This window comes from Pleurodeles waltl, chromosome 5 (assembly GCF_031143425.1).
Source record: "Pleurodeles waltl isolate 20211129_DDA chromosome 5, aPleWal1.hap1.20221129, whole genome shotgun sequence".
Taxonomy (NCBI): Eukaryota; Metazoa; Chordata; class Amphibia; order Caudata; family Salamandridae; genus Pleurodeles; species Pleurodeles waltl.
The window spans coordinates 638634858-638658744 of record NC_090444.1 but is presented as its reverse complement, the minus strand read 5'-3'; the positions used below and the strand labels follow the sequence as shown (position 1 = coordinate 638658744).

Genomic DNA, 23887 nt, shown 5'->3' with positions numbered 1-23887 from the left:
TGTCAACATCATTTCCTACCAGTAACCCATTACTTACAACAAACATATAGTTGCAAGAACACCTCTGGCCATGAGCTGCATGCACACCTCGGCCATCGTACTCAAGTGCCACATACTCGTAGCACAACATGTGGAGCTACATGCTGCTAGGAAGTTGAACATACAGTCAAACATGTTCATTAGTGAATAGGGAAGCTGAAGTCTGTGGGTAAGACTTTGGCATCCCTATTCTGGGAGAATCAGGGTCTGACTGGCTGACTAAATCACTAATATGGTCCACAGCTACATTTTCTGATTTCAAGTTTTATCCACATAACTCATCCCTATTCACGTTGCCGTGCCTACAGGACTGACCTACAATCCCAAAATATGACAATACGATAAGGATTGGCCAACTGAAAGATGGGGAAAAAATGATACTCCACTAAAGGAACAAAACAGATCATTGACCAGCGCATCACACCTTGCTATGTGTCCAACACACAGGAGTCAATCACACATCATCAGCAAACACAACACAGAACAGAAATATCAACAGTTACTGGAGATGTCTGGGTCCGCAAATCAAGCCACCTCTCCGATAGTGTAGGGTGCAGGTCCACCTGTAAGGCATGGAAGGGAAAAATTTGCTCAATGTCTGTGCACTGTACAACACTTCCAAATACAAATACTATGTGTAATATTAACTCAGAAAGTCAAGCCTCTCAGACATGATGATACTGCATCCCACATACCACTGCAAACATGTATAGACCCGGGGACTCCAGTGAGTGATACACACATATCGCAACACATGCAGTGGCCCTAACTATCATGTGGTGGCAAACATGCTCCTTCATTAGGGAGCAGACAAATTCATAGAGTGTATTCCTCTCATCATGTGTATCCATGAGAGACATGCAAAGCCACTTTCCGTGAGGACTGCAATACCAGTCACCCAGACATTGTGACTTAAACCAATTTTAGACACACAGGTAAAATGTACAGAGGGCCAAGGACAGTTGTTAGCCCTCAATTTGTATCATTTTCTTCATTTGATGTGCCACAGCTATGGTGAGTTGCACCAACCATGGAGATATGAACCTGTGTGCATACCATTTGCCAGCCACCCCTAATTGAAATGTGGCACTACAAACTCAAAATAGCATTCTAAGATGTTACCTGAGGTAAGCTATAACTTGTTACGTATGTGTCAGAATCCAGTTCAGACATGTATCCGAAAACAATTGAGGGACACAATGGCCCTCATTACAACCCTGGCAGTAAATCCTGCTTTCTGCCGTGCAGAAGGCCGCCAACATACCGCTGCGGCAGCAGAATTCTGCCACAGGTATTACAACCCACAGCTCGGAATCCGCCACAATACAGACACCCACACAAGTCTGCCACACCAAAGGTCAGTGATAAACTGGCGATACCAAAACCGACACATCACACCAACAGGAATACACCCACAGTATCACAACCACGAATCAACGCAGCTGTCTTTCAACCGCGGTAAAACATTGGCGGTGCACACCGCCGTGCTCAAAATACACACACTAACAAAACACAACCACATTGGACAATTCAAAATACACACACCTGATAGACATACACCCACCACACCCACACAGCCAATCCAATATAAAGCACACACCCACATCACCCATAAACCATTAAAACCAAAAATTTGAAAGAAGGCCAGAGAGAGAGACTACGTAAAACAACACCAGCATCCACAGACACACAACACCATCACTTACACAACATCCATGCACCTCAAACAATACACACCAACACATTCCCTCACACATCATGACCGACACCACCTCACACATCACCCACACCACATCATGGCACCTCAAAGACACCCCCAGGTTCTCTGAGGAGGAGCTCAGGGTCATGGTGGAGGAAATCGTCTGGGTAGAGCCACAGCTATTCGGATCACAGGTGCAGCAGACATCCATTGCAAGGAAGATGGAGCTATGGTGCAGAATTGTCGACAGGGTTAGCACAGTGGAACAGCATCCAAAAACACGGGATGACATCAGGAAGAGGCTTAATGACCTATGGGGGAAGGTACGTTCCGTGGTATCCAGACACCAGATTGCTGTACAGAGGACTGGCGGTGGACCCCCACCTCCTCCACCACAACTAACAATATGGGAGGAGCAAGTCTTGGTGATCATGCATCCTGAGGGCCTCGCAGGAGTAGCAGGAGGACTGGACTCTGGTAAGGCAAATCTTTACTACTTTATGCCCCCACCCCACCTGCATGCTATCACATACCGCCACCCTTACCCTCACACCCATCATCCCAACAACCCACAGATACCCCACTAACACAACCCACACATCCCAAAACCAAGCCCTTCATGTAACACCAATGCATGGACACCCATCACCAAAGCATGTCCAGTAGAGAGACTCACTCATGCCCCAAAATCACCAATCACACACGGGCCACGGCAGTAATGCAAGCACAGGAGTAGAGGGTCACTCACCCATTGCACAAGATGGCACACACAGATACAATAACTATGCATTTACACCCCAACAGGACCCATATCCAACGTCACCGGACAGGAGGTGCCAGACATATCCAGTCCCCCCACAGAAGAGGCCCACAGTGACAACAGCAGCTCTGCACACCTGGATCAAGATGACCAGCCCGGCCCATCAGGGACCTCAGGACAGTCGGTTCCCCTGACACAGTCACAAACCACCACTGAACCTGCCCCTTCAGGAAACACCACCACAGCACCCACCCAGCAGGCCCATCCCTCTGTCCCCAAGACACGTCACTCAGCAGTGTGTTCACCACTACAGGGAACCCAGGCAACCCCACTAACACAGGACGATCAGGGACCTGGGGTCAGTGGCAGTGGGCACATGGTTCAGGAGACAGAGGCACAGGATAACAGGGAAGCTGGGAGGACTGCTGTGCGACAGGGGGAGGACAGGCCCAGGGAACCCACTTTCCACAAGGCACTCTCCAACATAATGGGAGCTTACCACCATTCCCAGGAGACCATGGCCACGGTACTGGCCAAGTTTCAGGAGACCCAGCGGCTGCAGGAGGAACACTACCTGGGGATCAGGGAGGACTTGAAGTCCATCAACACCACCCTGGTCACCATTGCAGGGGTGCTGGCAGACCTTGGCAACACCATGAGGGACACAGTGGCACACCAACGGGCCCCTGACACTAGCCTGGACGATGAACAGCCCTCCACCTTCACCGGTGCTAGTGGACAGGAGGCACCGCCACAGGAACAACAGGCCACCAGCACCCCACCCCCTGCAGATGGAGAACCAAACCGCAAACGGTCCCTGAGATCCAGGAACAAGACAGAGAATATTGCCAAGACCCCCACCAGGAAATAAGACCCCCCTGAATGTCACCCTTCTGTCCCACAATGTCACCCTGTCCACCTTAAACTGCCATTGCTCCACTTCCTATGCCCCTGTGGACAATGCACCTGTGAAACAAATAGACTGGACTCTGCCATGGACATTCCTCCACCATCACCACAGCCCATTTTACTACCCCCTCCACTTATTTGCACATAAATAAACATACTTCAATCACAAAACAATCTGGAGTCAATCTGTGCTTTCACAAATGTGTAATTGCAATATCTATGGAATATAGCAATATCAATTTACTTGTTCACATACCAATGTAACACAGCTGTAGGCCAGTAGAAAGCAAAGCAGAGGGCACAAAGTGGGACCCAGATCTGTGAAATGGAAAGCCAAAGTGACAAGTCAGTGTCCATACACTGAGTGAAAATTACAGACTTATGCTAGCTCCAACAATAGTATGAGATGTGGGAAGCAGTTACATCTTCTTACCTGTGACTCACTGGAAGTATTTGTAGGAAAGTCTTTTTTTTTGCCTGATCACCCCCACTCTTTCTGGATAGGTACTGGTGGTTACTGACTCTTGGCTGTGCCCTGGGTACTGCTTACCAGTCCCAGGGCCAGTGCTCTGTGTAAAATGGATATGCAAATTAGGCTAATTATAATTGGCTAAGTTAACCTACCTATAAGTCCCTAGTATATGGTAGGGCATGTAGGTTTAGGGACCACAGCATAGGTGGTGCACACCTAGGTGCATTGCTGAGGTGCCCAGTGTCATTTTAAAAGCAAGCCTGCCTTGCTGGCTGCTTTTAAATTAAAGTTATATGCAAATTCGACTTTGGAATTAAAGGTACTTCCAAAGTTTTAAACTACCTTATTTTTACATATAAGTCACCCCTAAGGTGTGCCCTATGTGCCCCTAGGGCTGGGTGCCATGTAACTATAAGCAGGGACTTTATAAAAATAGATTTATAAGCCCTGGTGAGGTAAAAACAGCCAAATTCGTTTTTCCCTCATTGAAGTAAATGGCCTTCATAGGCTAGAATGGGCAGACTTTATTTTAAATTTTAAAGTCTCCTTAAATGTTACATACCAAGAATTTGGTATCAAATTGATTGTTATAATAAATCCCACAACTTCCAGTTGTTGGATTTAATATAACTAGTGCAGGTAAAAAGTTTAGACTTTACCTAAAAAGTTGCCAATTTCAGCTCTGCATTGTTTTTGCTGCTGTGCTCTGATTGGCCAGCCTGCAGCAGCTTCTGCCAGGCCACTTTAATGAGGTGTGAAGTGGCCTGGCTTTACACAAAGGAATGTGCTTGGGGGAGAGAATCTCCCCTCAGCAGATGGGGAAGCAGGAAGGGGGAGGGCTGCCAAACTGGTCTTCAAAGGCAGAGAAGGACATCTGGAGCACCCAGCAACACCCCCACATCCTGCAACCCCAGACAGCTAGGTGCCCCCTTGATTAGATTAGGAGAGGGCAGGAGAGGGGTGTGTTTATGATTTTTAGCCACACCAGTGGGTGGGCTCAGCCAGATCTCTCCTCTAAAAATCAGATTCATCCATTTTGGATTTTTAGAGACTGTTGCCTTCTGGGATGGATTTTTGCCACACTTCCCAGGAAGTGGTCATCACAGGGGGACGACCCTGTCCCTGATTGGAGGACCAGGGCCCCCCTGCTTTTCACCCAGGAGCAAGGATAAAACTGGCAGACCTGCACCCACGCCTCAGATCCCCACCAAATTTCAAGAAGAAAGAACTACAAGGAGAAGAAGGACTGCCCTGCTGGACCCCTGGCCTGCACCTGGACCCTGCACTCAGAAAGACTGCACCAGCTGCACACTTGGGCTTCACCACAAGAAGGACTTTGCCTGGCTTCCACTGGTTCAAGGAGGGACTCCCTGTTTGCTACAGGTGAAAAATTGCTAACCAGAGTCCCCTGCACCAACTCCTGAAAAAGTGACCAGCTGACCACTGCCCAGTGGCCAAAAAGGAGTTTGCGCCAGGTGCACTCTGGGAGTTGAAGTCCGCACTTCCCAAGGACCATCACAGAACTTCTGGACCCTTGGGGTGAGCTGTGGACCCCAAAAGAACCTTAAAAGAACATCTGGGTGAAGCCCCAGAAGTTTGGAAAAGATTGGAGAAATTTTAGAAAAAAGCTCCATGAAGTGACCGACTCGACGCGGAAATTCTAGCCGGCTTGCCTCAACCGCGACCCGGCCTGACTTCGTGGTTCGTCCCGGTCAAGAAAAACATCCGAAAAAGAGACTAAGTCCGAACGTAAAAAGTTGACCGGGACCTTCCAGCCATCGTATCCGAGAAGGGCTCCACGGACGTCGGATCAAGATCCAGGTTTACCCCGGTCGAAGGATTTTCATCTCGAAAAAACGACTAAGTCCGAAGGTAGAAATCACCACCGAGGAAACCCACTTCGCGTATCCGGACAAGGGCTCCAGGAGGTCGGATCCAACTGGCAGGTTCGTCCCGGTGAAGAAAAACTTCAAAATAAAGACTAAGTCAGAAGGTAACTTTTTAACCGAGGCTTCCCGCGACCTGTATCCGAGCAGGGCTCCATCGCGGTCGGCCTGAAAGTTTGACTTTGTCCCGGTCCTGGTGCAACCAGATGACCCGATTGGCGCTTTTTGTTTCTATGCGCTAGAAAATAATAATACTTTAAAAATTCATATCTCCGGATCCCCTGAACCGATTTTAATCGTTTTTGTGTCATTTTAAAGATAAAAATATAAGCTATTTTTATAAATTGGTTTTGGATTTTTAAACTGTTTCCTGTGTTTTATTTAATTACTGTTTTGTGATATTTGAATGCTTTACACTTTGTCTCCTAAGTTAAGCCTTGACGCTCGATGCCAAGCTACCAAGGGTAGAGCTGGGATTAATTTACTGAGACCTAACTGTACTTTTGTGGAGGTTTGTGGCTTGTTGCTAGGTGTAGGTACCTACCTGCCCTACCAATAACCCATTTTCCAACATAATTGGAAGCAGCGACGGGATCCTGTACTTGTGTTCAATATCACGTTACAGTTTTAGATAAAACAAATTAAAAATCCTTTAAATTGTCCTAGTGCAAAAATTGTTTTTAATTTTTAATTTTAATTTTTTTTTTTTAAATTAATTTGGATTAATTTCAATTATTGAATTTTTGTAATTTTTTCTAAATTCTTGTTTCCAATTTTTGCAAAAAGTTTTTGTTGACACAAAACTAGGGAACCATGGAGCTTGATCTCGCTAGCCTACCCACACTGACAGTAGTCCAGCTTAGGGGGTTGTGTATTGAGAGGGGGTTGCCTGCAACCACTAATCTCAGGAAGGAAATCCTGATTAAATCCCTGACAGCATGGGCTGAGGCCCAAGAGGTAGAGACAGAGGAAGCTCCAGAGGAGGAACCAAAAGAGGATGATGCTAACTCTAACCAGTCAGGGGAGGAAAGGCATCAGACCCCAAGTGAGGAAGAGGAGGAACGGTCCTCACTGGACACAGTCACTAGGGGCAGACCCAAAGCTAGTGGTAGGAAGAGGGTCCTTTCAGGAGGAGAGAACCCATCCATCAGGGAAAGAGAGCTGGAAGCCCAGCTAGCCTACATAGCTTTGGAGGCAGAGAAGCTTGCCCTAGAAAAGAAAAAGTGGGCAAGCAAAGAAAAAAAAGATGGAAGCAGCGAGAAAGAAACTGAGGTGTCCCTGGGTGGGGGTTTTGCCCCCAGATTACCCAAAGGGGTGGTTCCTGCCTATGTAGAGGGGGATGACATCGATAAGTGGCTGGGGGCCTTTGAGAGGGCCCTCCAGATGAGGAAAGTCAAGCCTCAGTACTGGGGTTCACTCCTTTGGGAGTTAGTTCCCAACTCTGGGAGGGATAGGCTCCTAACCATGAGTGGGGAGGATGCAGACTCATACCCCAGTATGAAGAGTTGCTTGACTAAGAAGTTTGGTCTAACCCCAGAGCAGTATAGGCTTAAGTTTAGGGACACCCAAAAGACAAGCACCCAGTCCTGGGTGGACTTTGTGGACATTTCAGTGAAAGCACTGGAGGGCTGGATACAGGGCAACAGGGTAAGTACCTTTGAGGGGCTGTACAATTTGATTATGAGGGAGCACCTTCTAACTAATTGTGTCCAAGAGAGGCTCCGCCAGTATCTAGTAGACTCTAGGTTGACCAACCCCAGAGAGCTGGGGGAGGCAGCAGATGACTGGTTAAGAACTAGAGTTAACCAGAGACCCCCAGGGGGTGATCAGAAAAAGGGAGGACATGGTTCTTCTCAGGGGAAGAACCAAGGGAAAGATGACAAAAAACCCAAAGAGTCCTCACAAGAGTCCCCAAAAACTTCTCAGGGAGGGGGAGCCCCGAGCCAATTCACTTCTAAAGGGAAAGGGTATCAGGGAAAGAATTTTGATCCTGCTAAAGCAGGAAAGTTTCAGGAGCTTGCTAAGGCCGGCAAGTGTTTTGACTGTTATCAGCCAGGACATAAAAGAGGAGATGCTATCTGCACCAAGAAGCCCCCCACTGGTGGGCAATCCCAGGGGATTGCTAGTGTAGGGTTGGGGGTGGAAGTTGGCCCAGGGGTGGAATCAGGGTACACTGAAGTCACCTTAGTATCCGTGGGTGGGGTGGACATTGCAACTATGGCCACCTTACCTCCCATCATGCAGAGGTATAGGCAGAGGCCTAAAGTCAATGGGACTGAAGTGGAAGCTCTGAGAGATACAGGAGCCAGTGTGACAATGGTCACAGAAAAGCTGGTTTCTCCAGAGCAGGTCTTACCCGGTGTCTTCCACCAGGTGACTTATGCAGATAGCAGAACCAAACTCCATCCCATGGCTATGGTGAGTCTGGAATGGGGAGGTGTGACTGGCCCTAAAAAAGTAGCTGTAGCTCCTGCCCTCCCAGTAGAGTGTCTGCTGGGAAATGATCTTGAAGCATCTGAATGGTCAGAAGTGGAGAGAAGGGTCCATGCAAAGATGCTGGATCTCCCTGAATGGGTGTGTGCTGTGACCAGGTCACAGGCAGCACAACAGGGAAATGCTGGACACTTGGACCCTGGAACAATGGGCCAAGCCTCCAAGAAGAAGAGAAAGGGCACTGGGTCTGGCTTACCAGCCCCAACAAGTACAGAGGGTCAGGAAGAATCCAACCCTGAGGGGGAGGATCTGAACTCTGAGGGAGGGACACCTTCCCTGCAAACTCTGCCTGACTTGGCAGAACTGCAAGGGGCAGGTGGGCCCACCAGAGAAGATTTGTGCCAGGGACAAAGAGAGTGTCCCACTCTTGAGGGCCTGAGGCAGACTGCTGCCAGGCAAGAACAAGGGGATACCAGTGGTACCCACAAGGTTTACTGGGAGGATGGAGTTCTCTACACTGAGGCTAGGACCCTCAAAGAAGGGGCTACTAGGAGAGTAGTGGTCCCCCAAAAGTATAGAGAATTCCTCCTTACCTTAAGCCATGATATCCCCTTAGCTGGTCATTTGGGACAGACCAAGACCTGGAACAGGCTGGTCAACCATTTTTTTTGGCCTGAAATGTCAGAAAAAGTCAGGGAGTTTTGCAGCTCCTGTGTCACCTGTCAAGCCAGTGGCAAGACAGGGGGCAAGCCAAAGGCTCCCTTAATTCCACTGCCAGTGGTTGGGACTCCCTTTGAGAGGGTGGGGATTGACATTGTTGGTCCCCTAGACCCACCAACTGCTTCAGGTAACAGGTACATTGTGGTGGTAGTGGACCATGCCACCAGATACCCTGAGGCAATACCCCTCCGGACAATCATTGCACCCACAGTGGCTAGGGCCCTACTTGGTGTGTTCACCAGAGTGGGATTCCCAAAGGAGGTGGTCTCAGATAGGGGCACAAACTTTATGTCAGCCTATCTGAAAGCCATGTGGGAGGAGTGTGGTGTTACTTATAAGTTCAGCACACCCTACCATCCACAGACCAATGGTCTAGTGGAAAGATTCAATAAGACCCTGAAGGGCATGATCATGGGTTTGTCTGACAAACTCAGGAGGAGGTGGGATGTCCTCCTCCCATGCCTGCTGTTTGCCTACAGGGAGGTGCCACAGAAGGGGGTTGGATTCAGCCCCTTTGAGTTACTGTTTGGGCACCCTGTAAGAGGCCCATTGTGCTTGGTGAGAGAGTCTTGGGAAAAGCCTCTCAAGGAAGCCAAGGAGAATGTGCTGGATTATGTACTAGGCCTGCGGTCTCGCATGGCTGAGTATATGAAGAAGGCAAGCAGGAACCTGGAGGCCAGTCAGGAGCTCATGAAGCTCTGGCATGATCAAAAGGCTACCATGCCTGAGTATCACCCAGGACAGCTGGTGTGGGTTTTGGAGCCCATGGCTCCTAGGGCACTACAGGCCAAATGGACTGGGCCCTATCCAATCCTAGAAAAAAAAGGTGAGGTCACCTATTTGGTGGACCTTGGCACCCCCAGGAATCCTCACAGGGTCCTGCATGTTAATAGGATGAAACCCCACCAGGACAGGGCAGACATGACCATGCTGATGGTCACTGATGAAGGGAAGGAGGAGGAGGGTGAACCTCTGCCAGACCTCCTATCCTCAAAAGAAAAAGATGGGTCAGTGGAGGGAGTGGTACTCTCTCCCAAACTGACAGATCAGCAACAACAAGACTGTAAGCAAGTCTTGAGACAGTTTGCTAGTCTGTTCTCCCTGACCCCTGGACTCACCAATTGGTGTGTCCATGATGTTGACACTGGTGACAGCTTGCCTGTCAAGAACAAGCTGTACAGGCTGTCTGACCAGGTCAAGGCCAACATCAAAGCTGAAGTGGCCAAGATGTTGGACCTGAAGGTAATTGAGCCCTCTGATAGTCCTTGGTCCAGTCCAGTGGTACTGGTACCCAAAGCTAATCCCCAAGGTGGGAAGAAAGAATTAAGATTCTGTGTGGACTACAGAGGTCTAAATGCAGTCACTAGGACTGATGCTCACCCCATACCTAGAGCTGATGAGCTCATTGACAGGTTGGGGGCTGCCAAATTCCTGAGCACATTTGATCTGACCTCAGGATATTGGCAGATTGCCTTAAGTCCAAGAGCTAAGGAGAGGTCAGCATTTTCCACACCAGAGGGCCACTTTCAGTTCAAGGTGATGCCCTTTGGGATGAAAAATGCTCCTGCCACCTTCCAACGGTTGGTGAATAGAGTCCTATCTGGGTTGGAATCTTTTAGTGCAGCTTATCTGGATGATATAGCTGTATTTAGTTCCACCTGGAGGGACCACCTGGTCCACCTGAAGGAAGTGCTTCAGGCCCTGCTTCAAGCAGGCCTGACTATCAAGGCAAGCAAGTGCCAGATAGGGCAAAGTTCTGTTGTGTACCTGGGCCACCTTGTTGGTGGAGGCCATGTACAACCTCTCCAGCCCAAGATCCAGACTATCCTGGATTGGGAGGCTCCAAAAACCCAGACTCAGGTCAGGGCCTTTCTTGGCCTGACTGGGTATTACAGGAGGTTTGTTCAGAATTTTGGGACCATAGTGGCCCCTCTGACTGAGCTTACCTCCAAGAAACAACCCAAGAAGGTCATTTGGACCCCAGAGTGTCAGAAAGCTTTTGACACCCTAAAACAGGCTATGTGTTCAGCACCAGTGTTACTGGCCCCTGACTATAGCAAGGAATTTGTAGTGCAAACAGATGCTTCAGAGGAAGGGATTGGGGCAGTGTTAGCACAAGTTAATGAAGAGGGCCATGATCACCCAGTTGCCTTCATCAGCAGGCGACTACTCCCCAAAGAGAAAAAATGGAGTGCCATTGAGAGGGAGGCCTTTGCTGTGGTTTGGTCCCTGAAGAAGTTGAGGCCTTACTTGTTTGGCACTCACTTCCGTGTACAAACTGACCACAGACCTCTCAGATGGTTGATGCAGATGAGGGGGGAGAACCCAAAACTGTTAAGGTGGTCCATTTCCCTACAGGGGATGGACTTCACAGTGGAGCACAGACCTGGGACTGCTCATGCCAATGCAGATGGCCTTTCCAGGTTTTTCCACTTAGCTGATGAGGACTACCAGGGTGTAGGTTAGTACCCATCACCTTTCATCTGGGGGGGGGCAGTGTAGGAAAGTCCTTTTTTTTGCCTGATCACCCCCACTCTTTCTGGATAGGTACTGGTGGTTACTGACTCTTGGCTGTGCCCTGGGTACTGCTTACCAGTCCCAGGGCCAGTGCTCTGTGTAAAATGGATATGCAAATTAGGCTAATTATAATTGGCTAAGTTAACCTACCTATAAGTCCCTAGTATATGGTAGGGCATGTAGGTTTAGGGACCACAGCATAGGTGGTGCACACCTAGGTGCATTGCTGAGGTGCCCAGTGTCATTTTAAAAGCAAGCCTGCCTTGCTGGCTGCTTTTAAATTAAAGTTATATGCAAATTCGACTTTGGAATTAAAGGTACTTCCAAAGTTTTAAACTACCTTATTTTTACATATAAGTCACCCCTAAGGTGTGCCCTATGTGCCCCTAGGGCTGGGTGCCATGTAACTATAAGCAGGGACTTTATAAAAATAGATTTATAAGCCCTGGTGAGGTAAAAACAGCCAAATTCGTTTTTCCCTCATTGAAGTAAATGGCCTTCATAGGCTAGAATGGGCAGACTTTATTTTAAATTTTAAAGTCTCCTTAAATGTTACATACCAAGAATTTGGTATCAAATTGATTGTTATAATAAATCCCACAACTTCCAGTTGTTGGATTTAATATAACTAGTGCAGGTAAAAAGTTTAGACTTTACCTAAAAAATTGCCAATTTCAGCTCTGCATTGTTTTTGCTGCTGTGCTCTGATTGGCCAGCCTGCAGCAGCTTCTGCCAGGCCACTTTAATGAGGTGTGAAGTGGCCTGGCTTTACACAAAGGAATGTGCTTGGGGGAGAGAATCTCCCCTCAGCAGATGGGGAAGCAGGAAGGGGGAGGGCTGCCAAACTGGTCTTCAAAGGCAGAGAAGGACATCTGGAGCACCCAGCAACACCCCCACATCCTGCAACCCCAGACAGCTAGGTGCCCCCTTGATTAGATTAGGAGAGGGCAGGAGAGGGGTGTGTTTATGATTTTTAGCCACACCAGTGGGTGGGCTCAGCCAGATCTCTCCTCTAAAAATCAGATTCATCCATTTTGGATTTTTAGAGACTGTTGCCTTCTGGGATGGATTTTTGCCACACTTCCCAGGAAGTGGTCATCACAGGGGGACGACCCTGTCCCTGATTGGAGGACCAGGGCCCCCCTGCTTTTCACCCAGGAGCAAGGATAAAACTGGCAGACCTGCACCCACGCCTCAGATCCCCACCAAATTTCAAGAAGAAAGAACTACAAGGAGAAGAAGGACTGCCCTGCTGGACCCCTGGCCTGCACCTGGACCCTGCACTCAGAAAGACTGCACCAGCTGCACACTTGGGCTTCACCACAAGAAGGACTTTGCCTGGCTTCCACTGGTTCAAGGAGGGACTCCCTGTTTGCTACAGGTGAAAAATTGCTAACCAGAGTCCCCTGCACCAACTCCTGAAAAAGTGACCAGCTGACCACTGCCCAGTGGCCAAAAAGGAGTTTGCGCCAGGTGCACTCTGGGAGTTGAAGTCCGCACTTCCCAAGGACCATCACAGAACTTCTGGACCCTTGGGGTGAGCTGTGGACCCCAAAAGAACCTTAAAAGAACATCTGGGTGAAGCCCCAGAAGTTTGGAAAAGATTGGAGAAATTTTAGAAAAAAGCTCCATGAAGTGACCGACTCGACGCGGAAATTCTAGCCGGCTTGCCTCAACCGCGACCCGGCCTGACTTCGTGGTTCGTCCCGGTCAAGAAAAACATCCGAAAAAGAGACTAAGTCCGAACGTAAAAAGTTGACCGGGACCTTCCAGCCATCGTATCCGAGAAGGGCTCCACGGACGTCGGATCAAGATCCAGGTTTACCCCGGTCGAAGGATTTTCATCTCGAAAAAACGACTAAGTCCGAAGGTAGAAATCACCACCGAGGAAACCGACTTCGCGTATCCGGACAAGGGCTCCAGGAGGTCGGATCCAACTGGCAGGTTCGTCCCGGTGAAGAAAAACTTCAAAATAAAGACTAAGTCAGAAGGTAACTTTTTAACCGAGGCTTCCCGCGACCTGTATCCGAGCAGGGCTCCATCGCGGTCGGCCTGAAAGTTTGACTTTGTCCCGGTCCTGGTGCAACCAGATGACCCGATTGGCGCTTTTTGTTTCTATGCGCTAGAAAATAATAATACTTTAAAAATTCATATCTCCGGTTCCCCTGAACCGATTTTAATTGTTTTTGTGTCATTTTAAAGATAAAAATATAAGCTATTTTTATAAATTGGTTTTGGATTTTTAAACTGTTTCCTGTGTTTTATTTAATTACTGTTTTGTGATATTTGAATGCTTTACACTTTGTCTCCTAAGTTAAGCCTTGACGCTCGATGCCAAGCTACCAAGGGTAGAGCTGGGATTAATTTACTGAGACCTAACTGTACTTTTGTGGAGGTTTGTGGCTTGTTGCTAGGTGTAGGTACCTACCTGCCCTACCAATAACCCATTTTCCAACAGTATTGCATAATGATGTTGTTTCGGTTGTCGATATCCTCTTCTTCTGCTTCCTCTTCTTCACTGTCCACAGGCTCCACAGCTGCCACAAGACCACCATCTGGCCCATCCTCCTGCAGAAAAGGCACCTGACGTCGCAAAGCCAGGTTTTGCAGCATACAGCAGGCCACGATTATCTGGCACACCTTCTTCGGTGAGTAGTATAGGGATCCACCTGTCAGATGGAGGCACCGGAATCTGGCCTTCAGGAGGCTGAAGGTGCGTTCTATAATCCTCCTAGTTCACCCATGTGCCTCATTGTAGCGTTCCTGTGCCCTTTTCCTGGGATTGCTCAGTGGGGTCAGTAGCCATGACAGGTTGGGGTAACCAGAGTCACCTGCAAATGTCGAGAGACAACTGTTAGACACACACTAACCCTTAGGGACAACCCCATACCCAGACACCTATGTCAACTGTATTGGGACCTTGGCCTCCCCTATTAGCCACACACGGTGCCTCAGGAGTTGCCCCATTACATAAGGGATGCTGCTATTCCTCAAAATGTAAGCGTCATGCACAGAGCCAGGATACTTGGCATTCACATGGGAGGTGTACTGGTCTGCCAAACACACCATCTGCACATTCATCGAATGGTAGCTTTTCCGGTTTCTGTACACCTGTTCATTCCTGCAGGGGGGGGTACAAATGCCACATGTGTACCATCAATGGCACCAATGATGTTGGGGATATGTCCCAGGGCATAGAAGTCACCTTTCACTGTGGGCAAATCCTCCACCTGAGGGAAAACGATGTAGCTGCGCATGTGTTTCAGCAGGGCAGATAACACTCTGGACAACACGTTAGAGAACATTGTCTGGGACATCCCTGATGCCATGGCCACTGTTGTTTGAAAAGACCCACTGGCCAGGAAATGGAGTACAGACAGGACCTGCACGAGAGGGGGGATTCCTGTGGGATGGCGGATAGCTGACATCAGGTCTAGCTCCAACTGGGCACACAGTTCCAGGATTGTTGCACGATCAAGTCTGTATGTGATTATGATGTGTCTCTCTTCCATTGTCGATGGGTTTACCAGGGGTCTGTACACCGGAAGATGCCGCCATCTCATCACCTGCCCCAGCAGACGTTCCCTATGGAGGAGAACAGCGAGCAGAGGCATCCAACACTGAGGTATCACAATGTGTTATATGCAGAAACGTTTGTAATCCGCGATGTGCCGTTATCTGTGTGTATTCCCGGCCTAGATAGGTGTGACGCAGTTTTTATCCATCCCATGTGACCCCCTGAAATGGCGGCTGCTTGACCTGTAAGGTGGGACAAGGGGTAATGAGGTAACTGTGCTGGCGTTGTACACCGTCGTGGTATGCGGTCGAAGACTGCGGCGCAATTCTGCATTGGGCCCTATGGGTCCAAAGAGCCAATGACGATGTACGCCGGCGGTGACGGTACACACCGCCGCGGACATGACTGCCATTTTCTGTCTGTTCACTGACTTGATACCTGACCATCAACTGGAGAGGACCTACACTGCAAGTGCTGCTGTGACCTGTGTCTGTAAGCGACGATGGCTACAGTGTCTGGGGAAAGGGCCCCTGCCTTCACTTCAGAGGAGTTGGACAAACTAGTGGATGGGGTCCTCCCCAGTACATGTAACTGTGCTGTCCTCCAGACAAAAAGGTGAGTACACTGAGAGCATGCTGCATGGGCAATGCCTGTTTTGAGTGGTGTGAATGGATGATACATGGGGGGGCAGAGGCCTGCATGTGCGGATGGTGAGTGTATGTGTGTCAGGGCACGGGTGGGAACTGGTGGGCAATGAGTATGACGGTCCGGACGGGTGAGTAATTTCTTCCCCCCTGTACCATTCCTCTGGGTCAGCGCTCACCAGAAGAAGGGTATTTGGCGTGCCATCACCAAGGACGTTCGGACCCTGGGGGTCTACCACAGACGGAGCACCCACTGCTGTAAAAGATGGCATGACCTGAGCCGAAGGGGTGCCCGTCACACCATGACCCCCCTGATGTACCGGATCCTGGCGGTGGCCTATCCGGAATTGGACGGGTGTTTGAGGGCATCACAGCAGCCACAAGGGGGTGAGTACACTCTAATTCAGCTGACTCTGAGCGCATTACGAGGTATCTGGGTGGGGGAGGTGGGCAGTATGTTCCTCTAGGCCAGGGCGAACTTGGTAGGCAAGGTCCCTTGTGAGGCAGGCAATGTGGCACCCCAACCCCACTAGTGGTAAGAGCCATCTACACCTAGTCAGGCTCCTGTGACTTCCAGGTGTGCAGCAATTGTGCTTAGGCCTCGTACCCCATGGGCATGTGAATTTTCTAGGAACTGTTAGTGCATGGCGTATTGCTGAGGGCTGCTCCCTGTGTGTTGTGTCCGCCAACGGTAGTGGTGTTGCATGCACTGAACATGTTTTTCTTCTGTCTTCCCCCCCTTTTTTTGTAGTCTCCCTGTTCTTGTGTGCAATAGCATCATTAGGCGGTGGAGCAGTGGCACCGGAGCAGGTAGGAGCTGCAACCCACTTGGCCCTGGAGGGTGAAACAACGGAGTCTGAAGCCACCAGTGGGACAGAGGCCGAGGGGAGCACCATGACGGTGACAGGAGCATACACCAGTGACAGCGACTCCTCCTTTGATGGGAGCTCCCTTGCAGTGGCACGCACCTCTGTGCCCACCGCATCAACAGGTACAGCTGCCACCCCCCACCAGCACCGCCCTCCCAGCAGTCCCTCAGTGTGTGTCCCATGTCCGCTCACCCAGGAGGGTGGGCATCTCCGTTGCCCCAGGCACCTCAGGCCCTGCTGCCCTCAGTGAGGAGGCTATTGACCGCCTGAGATCCCTCACTGTTGGGCAATCTACCATTTTGAATGCCACCGAGGGCGTTGAGAGGGATTTGCAACAAACAAATGCATACCTGGAGGGCATTCATTCTGGGCAGGCGGCCCAACAGGCTCTGGCCTCAGCACTGATGGAAGGCATTGTCCCGGTGTCCAGCCTCCCCCCTCCAACTTCTACTACCCAGACACAATCCGCTGTACCTCAGCCTATCCCAAGCACACCATCAGAACAGCATGCACACTCATCAACACAACGATGGTGGAAATCCGCCGGTCCCAGCGGTGTGACCCCGGCGCTACCGCCACGGTCAAAATATGGCAAATTGTATTGCCAGCCTGTTGGCGGTACGATCGCCAAAACAACCCTGGCGGTTTTTGACTGCCAGGGTTGTAATGAGGGCCTAAATATGGTGCATCCCAGCGTTTCTGAAGTGATGTTGTGCCACTTCTTCAGAAATTAGGCCCTTGGTGTGGCAACAGTTTAGCTCTATCGGCAACAAAAAGAAGAAATCTGGATGTTTTGGACTTTTTGTGAAAGTGAGTGGGCCCGTTTGTGCCAAGATCTTGCTGCCTGCACCACCTACCAATGTGAAGCTCTAGTGAACCTGACTCTTTAGGCCACAGCGACTGCCAGAAATGCCTGGCAATGTAAGATCTGCACCTCACACTACCTCATCAACAGCTCGCTGTGACCACAAAAAGAAAGCTCCAGCAATGACTTTTAGCGATGCTTGACAGGATCTTCATGCTCCTGTGATGACCATTCATGATGCCTGACCTGCTCTTCACGAAACGATGACCATCTGCCACACTCTTCCTGATCCTCGTGGCCTCTTCCACTGTGAACGGAACTCTTCACGATTAAATTTGAAGGTTTTGGTCTCAAATAATTTACTACATCTTACTCCATTTTTCTAAATTGGTGTGGGATTTTTCTTGTTTTACTTTCACTTTATTACTGTTTGAAACACTGCATAATTATTTTACACATTTCTAAGTTAAACCTGACTGCTATGTCCCAAGCTACCATAGGGTTAAGCACTGGTTAATTTGGAGTTTGTTTGTGACTTCCCCCTGACAGAAAATGTGGTTGCTGCTTGAGTGGAGTTTTAACCACTCAACCAATAACCCAGTTTTCAACACACGGCAATCCGCCATGTTGGAAAGGTAATATAAAAATAGCCACTGTGCTTCATGACACATGCACATGCTAGCATCATAACCCATGCTTTGTGGCCCACATGCATATGCATAGCTGGCAAATATTCTGATTTCTTATGTGTGACATTTACATGCTTTCAACGTATGTACGAATGACGTTCTATTGCCAAATGTGGGACACTTCGAGTGACACTTTCCTGCGAGTAAAACCAAGAAATGAAGACAGTAGCAAGAAAGAAATGTCAGAAATTACCTCTCTTGGGCAATCAGAAGCAAGAAAAAGACCTTGAAACTGCTGCAAAACTGTAATGAAAGGTATTGTCACACACACCTATTCTAATCTCACGCTTGACTCATCATAAAAATATCATACAGGCTTAAAGTGCCTGCAGCAAAGCACAACGTATAACATGCAGGTCACAGATTTATATTTTATTGTTAGAACGCGTGCATGCACATCGACAGCCATCTTGGAATTAGGGCCCATATTTATACTTTTTTGCGCTGCATTTACGTCATTTTTGTAAGCAAAAGCAGCGCAAACTTACAAAATACAATTGTATTTTGTATGTTTGCACGCAAATGCGGTGCTAAAAAAGTATAAATATGGGTCTAGGTTCTTTATTAGAAACCCTATGGCTCGATGTCTAGCCATGCATGCACATGCATCTTGGTGCAAGCTCATACTTGCCGATGTCAGAGAGCATTGGCAATATTTTGTTCTTTAAAATGAAGGACTATTGCCTTTCCTATTGCTTTTCCAATCTGGCCCTTGTAAAAATGAGAAGCTGATGAAATGTTAATGATTGCCAAGGCAAAGCTTACTCAGGTATGGTCACGGGTATGGTTACTTTTATACCATGATGGTGACAGGCATAAGGGTGGATGATTGCTGACTAACGGAGGCTCTTTAGTGGAGGGTAGACCAGGAGTGGCACAGGGATGCTGTGTATGAACCTCAATATGGAGAAATCAGAAGCTACTATAATGTTCATCGTTTTATATATATACAGGAAGAAAAATCCACTTTTAAATACAGCAGAAATATAATTACGTGAACTTGTACACATAGAAAATACGAATATTTCAATCCGAATAAACACCACGGGCCGTATTTATACTCTGGTTGCGCCGAATTTGCGTCGTTTTTTTCGACGCAAATTCGACGCTAAACTAACGCCAACTAACGCCATATTTATACTATGGCGTTAGACGCTTCGGGCGCCAAAGTGCCCGGAGTGTGCGTCATTTTTTAGCGTGAACCCCTTCCTTGCGTTAATGATATGCAAGGGAGGCGTTCCCGTCTTAAAAAATGACTCCCAGGCCTTTACGTGGTATTTATACTCCCGGGCAAAAATGACGCCCGGGAGTGGGCGTGGCCAAAAACGGCGCATTTGCGCCGCTTTTTAACCCCTGGGTCAGGCATGGCGTTAAGGGACAAGTGGGCTCAAAATGAGCCCAGAGTGCCCTCCCCTGCCCCCAGGGACCCCCCCTGCCACCCTTGCCCACCCCAGGAGGACACCCAAGGACGGAGGGACCCATCCCATGGACATTAAGGTAAGTTCAGGTAAGTTTTTTTTTTTTTTTTTTTTTGTGGCATAGGGGGGCCTGATTTGTGCCCCCCTACATGCCACTATGCCCAATGACCATGCCCAGGGGACAGAAGTCCCCTGGGCATGGCCATTGGGCAAGGGGGCATGACTCCTATCTTTACAATGATAGGAGTCATGTTGATGGGGGATGGGCGTCGAAAAAAAATGGCGCAAGTCGGGTTACGACGATTTTTTCGACGTAACCTGACTTGCCCCATTTTAAGACGCCCATACGCCATTTTCCCCCTACGCCGGCGCTGTCTGGTGTACGTGGCTTTTTTCCACGCAAACCAGGCAGCGCCGGTCTGCTTGCGCCGGCTAACGCCATTCCATAAATACGGCGCCCGCATGGCGCTTCAGAATGGCGTTAGACGGCGCTAAATTTTTTGACGCTAAACTGCGTTAGCGCAGTTTAGCGTCAAAAAGTATAAATATGGGCCCACATCTCTTGGCCTTTCCTGGCCCGATCCTTTGACCAGTGGTACAGTAATGACGCCATAGACCTAGTGCAAGCAAGAACATTGGCACTCTGACTGCTGTTTAAGTAGTATAATACGGCATTAATCAGGGTTCTGTAGGCTTATTATGTCTGTGGGCACCGGTGCCACTGCACCTGCTGCACGACCGATAGCGAATCCCCTGACATTGGCTCTTCCTACCCTCTCAGTTTGACTTAACTGCCCTCACTTCTCTTTTGTTTTCTAAACCCTTGCGAAGGTGAGAGTAGAATTTGAACTGAATCAAATTAAACTACAACCAGTACTTCCAGTATATAGCCACAAGATGGCAACAGAAGCGTATGTCTGAGAATCACGGCGCAGATCGACGAGACCAAACGTATATTGCTTGCATTTTTCCTACCGAGTTCCGCCGATTATGAAACCCAACACTGTCAAGCAAAACTAATCAAATAACGAAATAACGTTGCATTCAATCTAACAGTGGCTCTTTGGCTCTTATTTTGAATGTCGGGATCTTTGCGGAGTGAGAAGAGATGCTGCGATGCTATGATATCTAGCATACCCGTGTTCAGGTGCGATACATTCCACCAATTGCCTAGGGTTTACCCTATAAATGGGGCGTAACGTGGAACATGGTGCCTCCACACCACAGTCTGCATATCCTGTTATTTATTGGGTATTTTTTCATGTAAATTTTGTAAGGTGGGACCTGCTGGAACTAACTAGGGAAAAATGCGAGGGTTGTTGTATGGACCGCAGCATAGATTACAATTCTTAACAAGCTTTTGCACCGCAATCGGTCTCATATTTGCTAGAGTGATAGCTATTGGCATTGTAAATTACAATGTTTTTTACCCATGTGTTTTGGTATTTTTTTTGTGGTTGTTAGAAATGGGGTTTGTGGTTGACTGGGGTATGCACTTAAGCCAGACAGAACCCACCCACTCTAGTCAGGGAGAGGGAGTTACACACCCAAGATAACCCCTGCTCATTGTACACAACCTTACTAAACCAAACACAACATGTCAGTAATACCCTGCTACACAGGCAGTTGTCAGAGCATTACTCAGTTACCAGTACTCTGCAAAAGCCAGCAGTAGTCATATAGGTTACTGAGTATTCTGCAACATAAGCAGTAGTCAGGACAACAATATCAGTAGAAATGCACGTCATGGAAAACACGTTACCAGAAAGGTCAAACAACATCATGATTGCACATACCAGAAACTACATTGCGTAAATGTCACCATAACATCATGAATGCACATTAAAATGAAACATTACCTGCATGGTACATGACAAGTTCCTTGGGCCACATAAAGGAGCTCCAGCTCTCCTTCTATGCTAAATGCAGCCGAAACTGGTTTCGCTGGGGTGGAACCGCCGTTGAGGATCCCTTTCCCGTCATGCGAGCCGTCCTTTGCGAGGGACCACCCACCCCTTCCCTTATGGTGGGGAGATATCTCCCCAGAAACAACGAATACAACAAAGATCGGCCGCGGGAGCCACGGCAGGCTCTCGCAGCGGAAGGTCTCCTGACGTATGATCATGAGGAGCACACATGCTCCTATCGCAGAGATCTAAGCAGAGGGACTTACCCTCAGTCACCAGGGTCCTGCTCCTGAGGTGCCCCTCCTCGGACGGGGGTCACCTTGTCTCCTTCACCCTCAGCTGGGTGGGGCCTCCGTCAAGGCTTCCCTACCGCCCAGTGAGGAAACAGAGGCTCACACCACCTCTCACGCCTCGGGGACCAAGCATTCCCCCCTCACCCTCCTGGGAGCAATGCCTCTCCTGCATTAGCCCTGGGGCATCCCAGCGAGAGATCTCCAATGAGGTTTTCCACCTTCATGGCCGCTGCTCCTCCGCTGGATATGGTGCACGAGTGTCCTCAAACAGCCGCACCGGGCCGCAGCAGTGATGGCACCAAAGCAGGTGCCTACCTGTGCCCCGGGGGCACTCTTCTACACGCTTCTGTGACCGGGGGCACCTACCCAAGAACACACAGTGTGCATGCTGGGTTTTCTCAATCCACCCGGCCACACTGACAAAATGCTCTTCAAGCGCTTGAACCAAATAAAGTAAATCTCTCTAAAGAGAGAAAACAAAGCACTCCTCCTGCGCTTCCAAGATCCGGTAGGCATCAAGGACAAAGTGCTCTTCACACGCTTGATTCCAATAAAGCAAAGCTCTCTGTCTGCGCTTAACCAAAGACAATGAAGCACTCTTCATGTGCTTCCAGGAGTCAACAAAAAGCGTTCTTCCTGCGTCACAGCCAGCACAGGGAAAAGCTGCAGGGTAACAGGGGGCACATCACCCAGCCCCTAGAGACAACGAATGGTGGACAGAATTGCAGGGCCTAAGCAAGCAGGCCAGCACAAAGGGTTTCAGGCAGTGGCAGTTCCTCCTAGTGACCCAGCCGGTCACAGGTCAGCACAACAGCAGCAGTCCAAGGCGGTTCCTGGCAAGGCCCTCCAGCAGCATCCTGTGTCCAGTTCAGTAGTCCATTAATGTCTCTCTTTCATGGGGAAAACACCCTGTACTTATACTCAGTTTTGCACAAGCTTTTATAAAAGGGGGAGAAGCGGTTCCAACCAGTCCTAAATGGTTCTAGGAGTGTCTCCTCTCTCCTCCAGTACAGGCTCCAGACATCAGTGAGGGGTAAACAAGCCCTTTGTGTGAAGCCAGGGCAAAGCCTTTACAAATGTAGGTGTGCCCTGCCTCTCCTTCTCTCAGCCCAGAAAGGCCATTCAATATGTAGATGCCCCTCTGTGACATCTCCACCTTCCCTGTGTACAGGCTGTCTGAAAAGTATGCACAAAGCCCAGCTGTCACTCTTCCCCTTGACGTGGATTGGAGTCATGCTGCAAAACACCAGAGCAATACTCACTTTCTAGCAGTGCCATTTCAATAATGGTAATAAAAAATCCACCTACACTAGTAAGCAGCATTTCTCACTACCATTACAACCATAGCAAACATGCCTATGCTACCTCTCATAGTTCAGACAGTATCTCCTAGAAATAGGGCAGGGCATTTCCAATGCAAAGCCCTGAGCAAGGCAGCACTCACAGCAGTGAGAAACCAAATAGGCTGTTTGTTACTACCAGGACAGGCAACATAATGAGGCACCTGTCCTGCCTTATACATACATAGCACCCTAACCATAAGGCTTAAATGTGCCAATCAGGTGTAAGCCAATCATACCAAGTTTAGAAGGGAGAACACCTGCACTTCAGCACTGATCAGCAGTCCTAGAGCGAACAACAAGAGATAAGAAAAAATAAAGAGGAAGGCAAACATTTTGGGGATGACCCTGTGAAAAGGGCCAGGTCCAACAGCAGTTTTCATATAGTGCAAACTCGACCCGAAGGTATTGGAGTGCTTTACATGTGCACCACTTACATTACACATGGACACATTCATTTTTGGTAAGCACTGGGAGATTAAGGCACTCATTATGACTTTGGCAGTCTAAAGCCTAGACCGCCGAAGTCCCACCAGCCACTAGACCGCCAAGGAGAGCCGCCAGCAGCCATACTGGCGGTGCAGTGGCAGCTGCTCCGCTTGCACCGCCCCATCATCACAACACCGCCACGCCTATTACGAGTTTGTAATAGGCGTGGCGGTGTTGTGGTGACGGAGTGCTGGCGGCAGAGCAGGCCTCAAGGATCCCATCCCCTTCCAGATGACCACCATGAAAAGGTAAGTGCCCGTCCAATAGGGGAGGGGGGTGATGAGTGGTGTGTGTGTGCATGGGTGTGTGCGTGTATGTGATTGGAGGGGGTGGGGTTTGTGTGTGTGTATGTGTGTGATTGTGAGCGTGTGAGTGCGTGAATGGATGTGGGTGTGTTGGGTGTGTGTGCAAGAGTATGAGTGTGTCTGTATGAGTGCGTGAATGCATGATTGCATGTGTGTGTGGTGCACGCATGTTTGGA

General features: G+C 49.0%; 1 protein-coding gene across 2 annotated transcripts in view; it reads left to right on the top strand.

Annotated features, from left to right (window-relative positions):
- The window catches only part of KMO (kynurenine 3-monooxygenase), a 572599-nt gene that overhangs the window by 364070 nt on the left and 184642 nt on the right, over positions 1-23887 (top strand). The window lies entirely within an intron of this gene.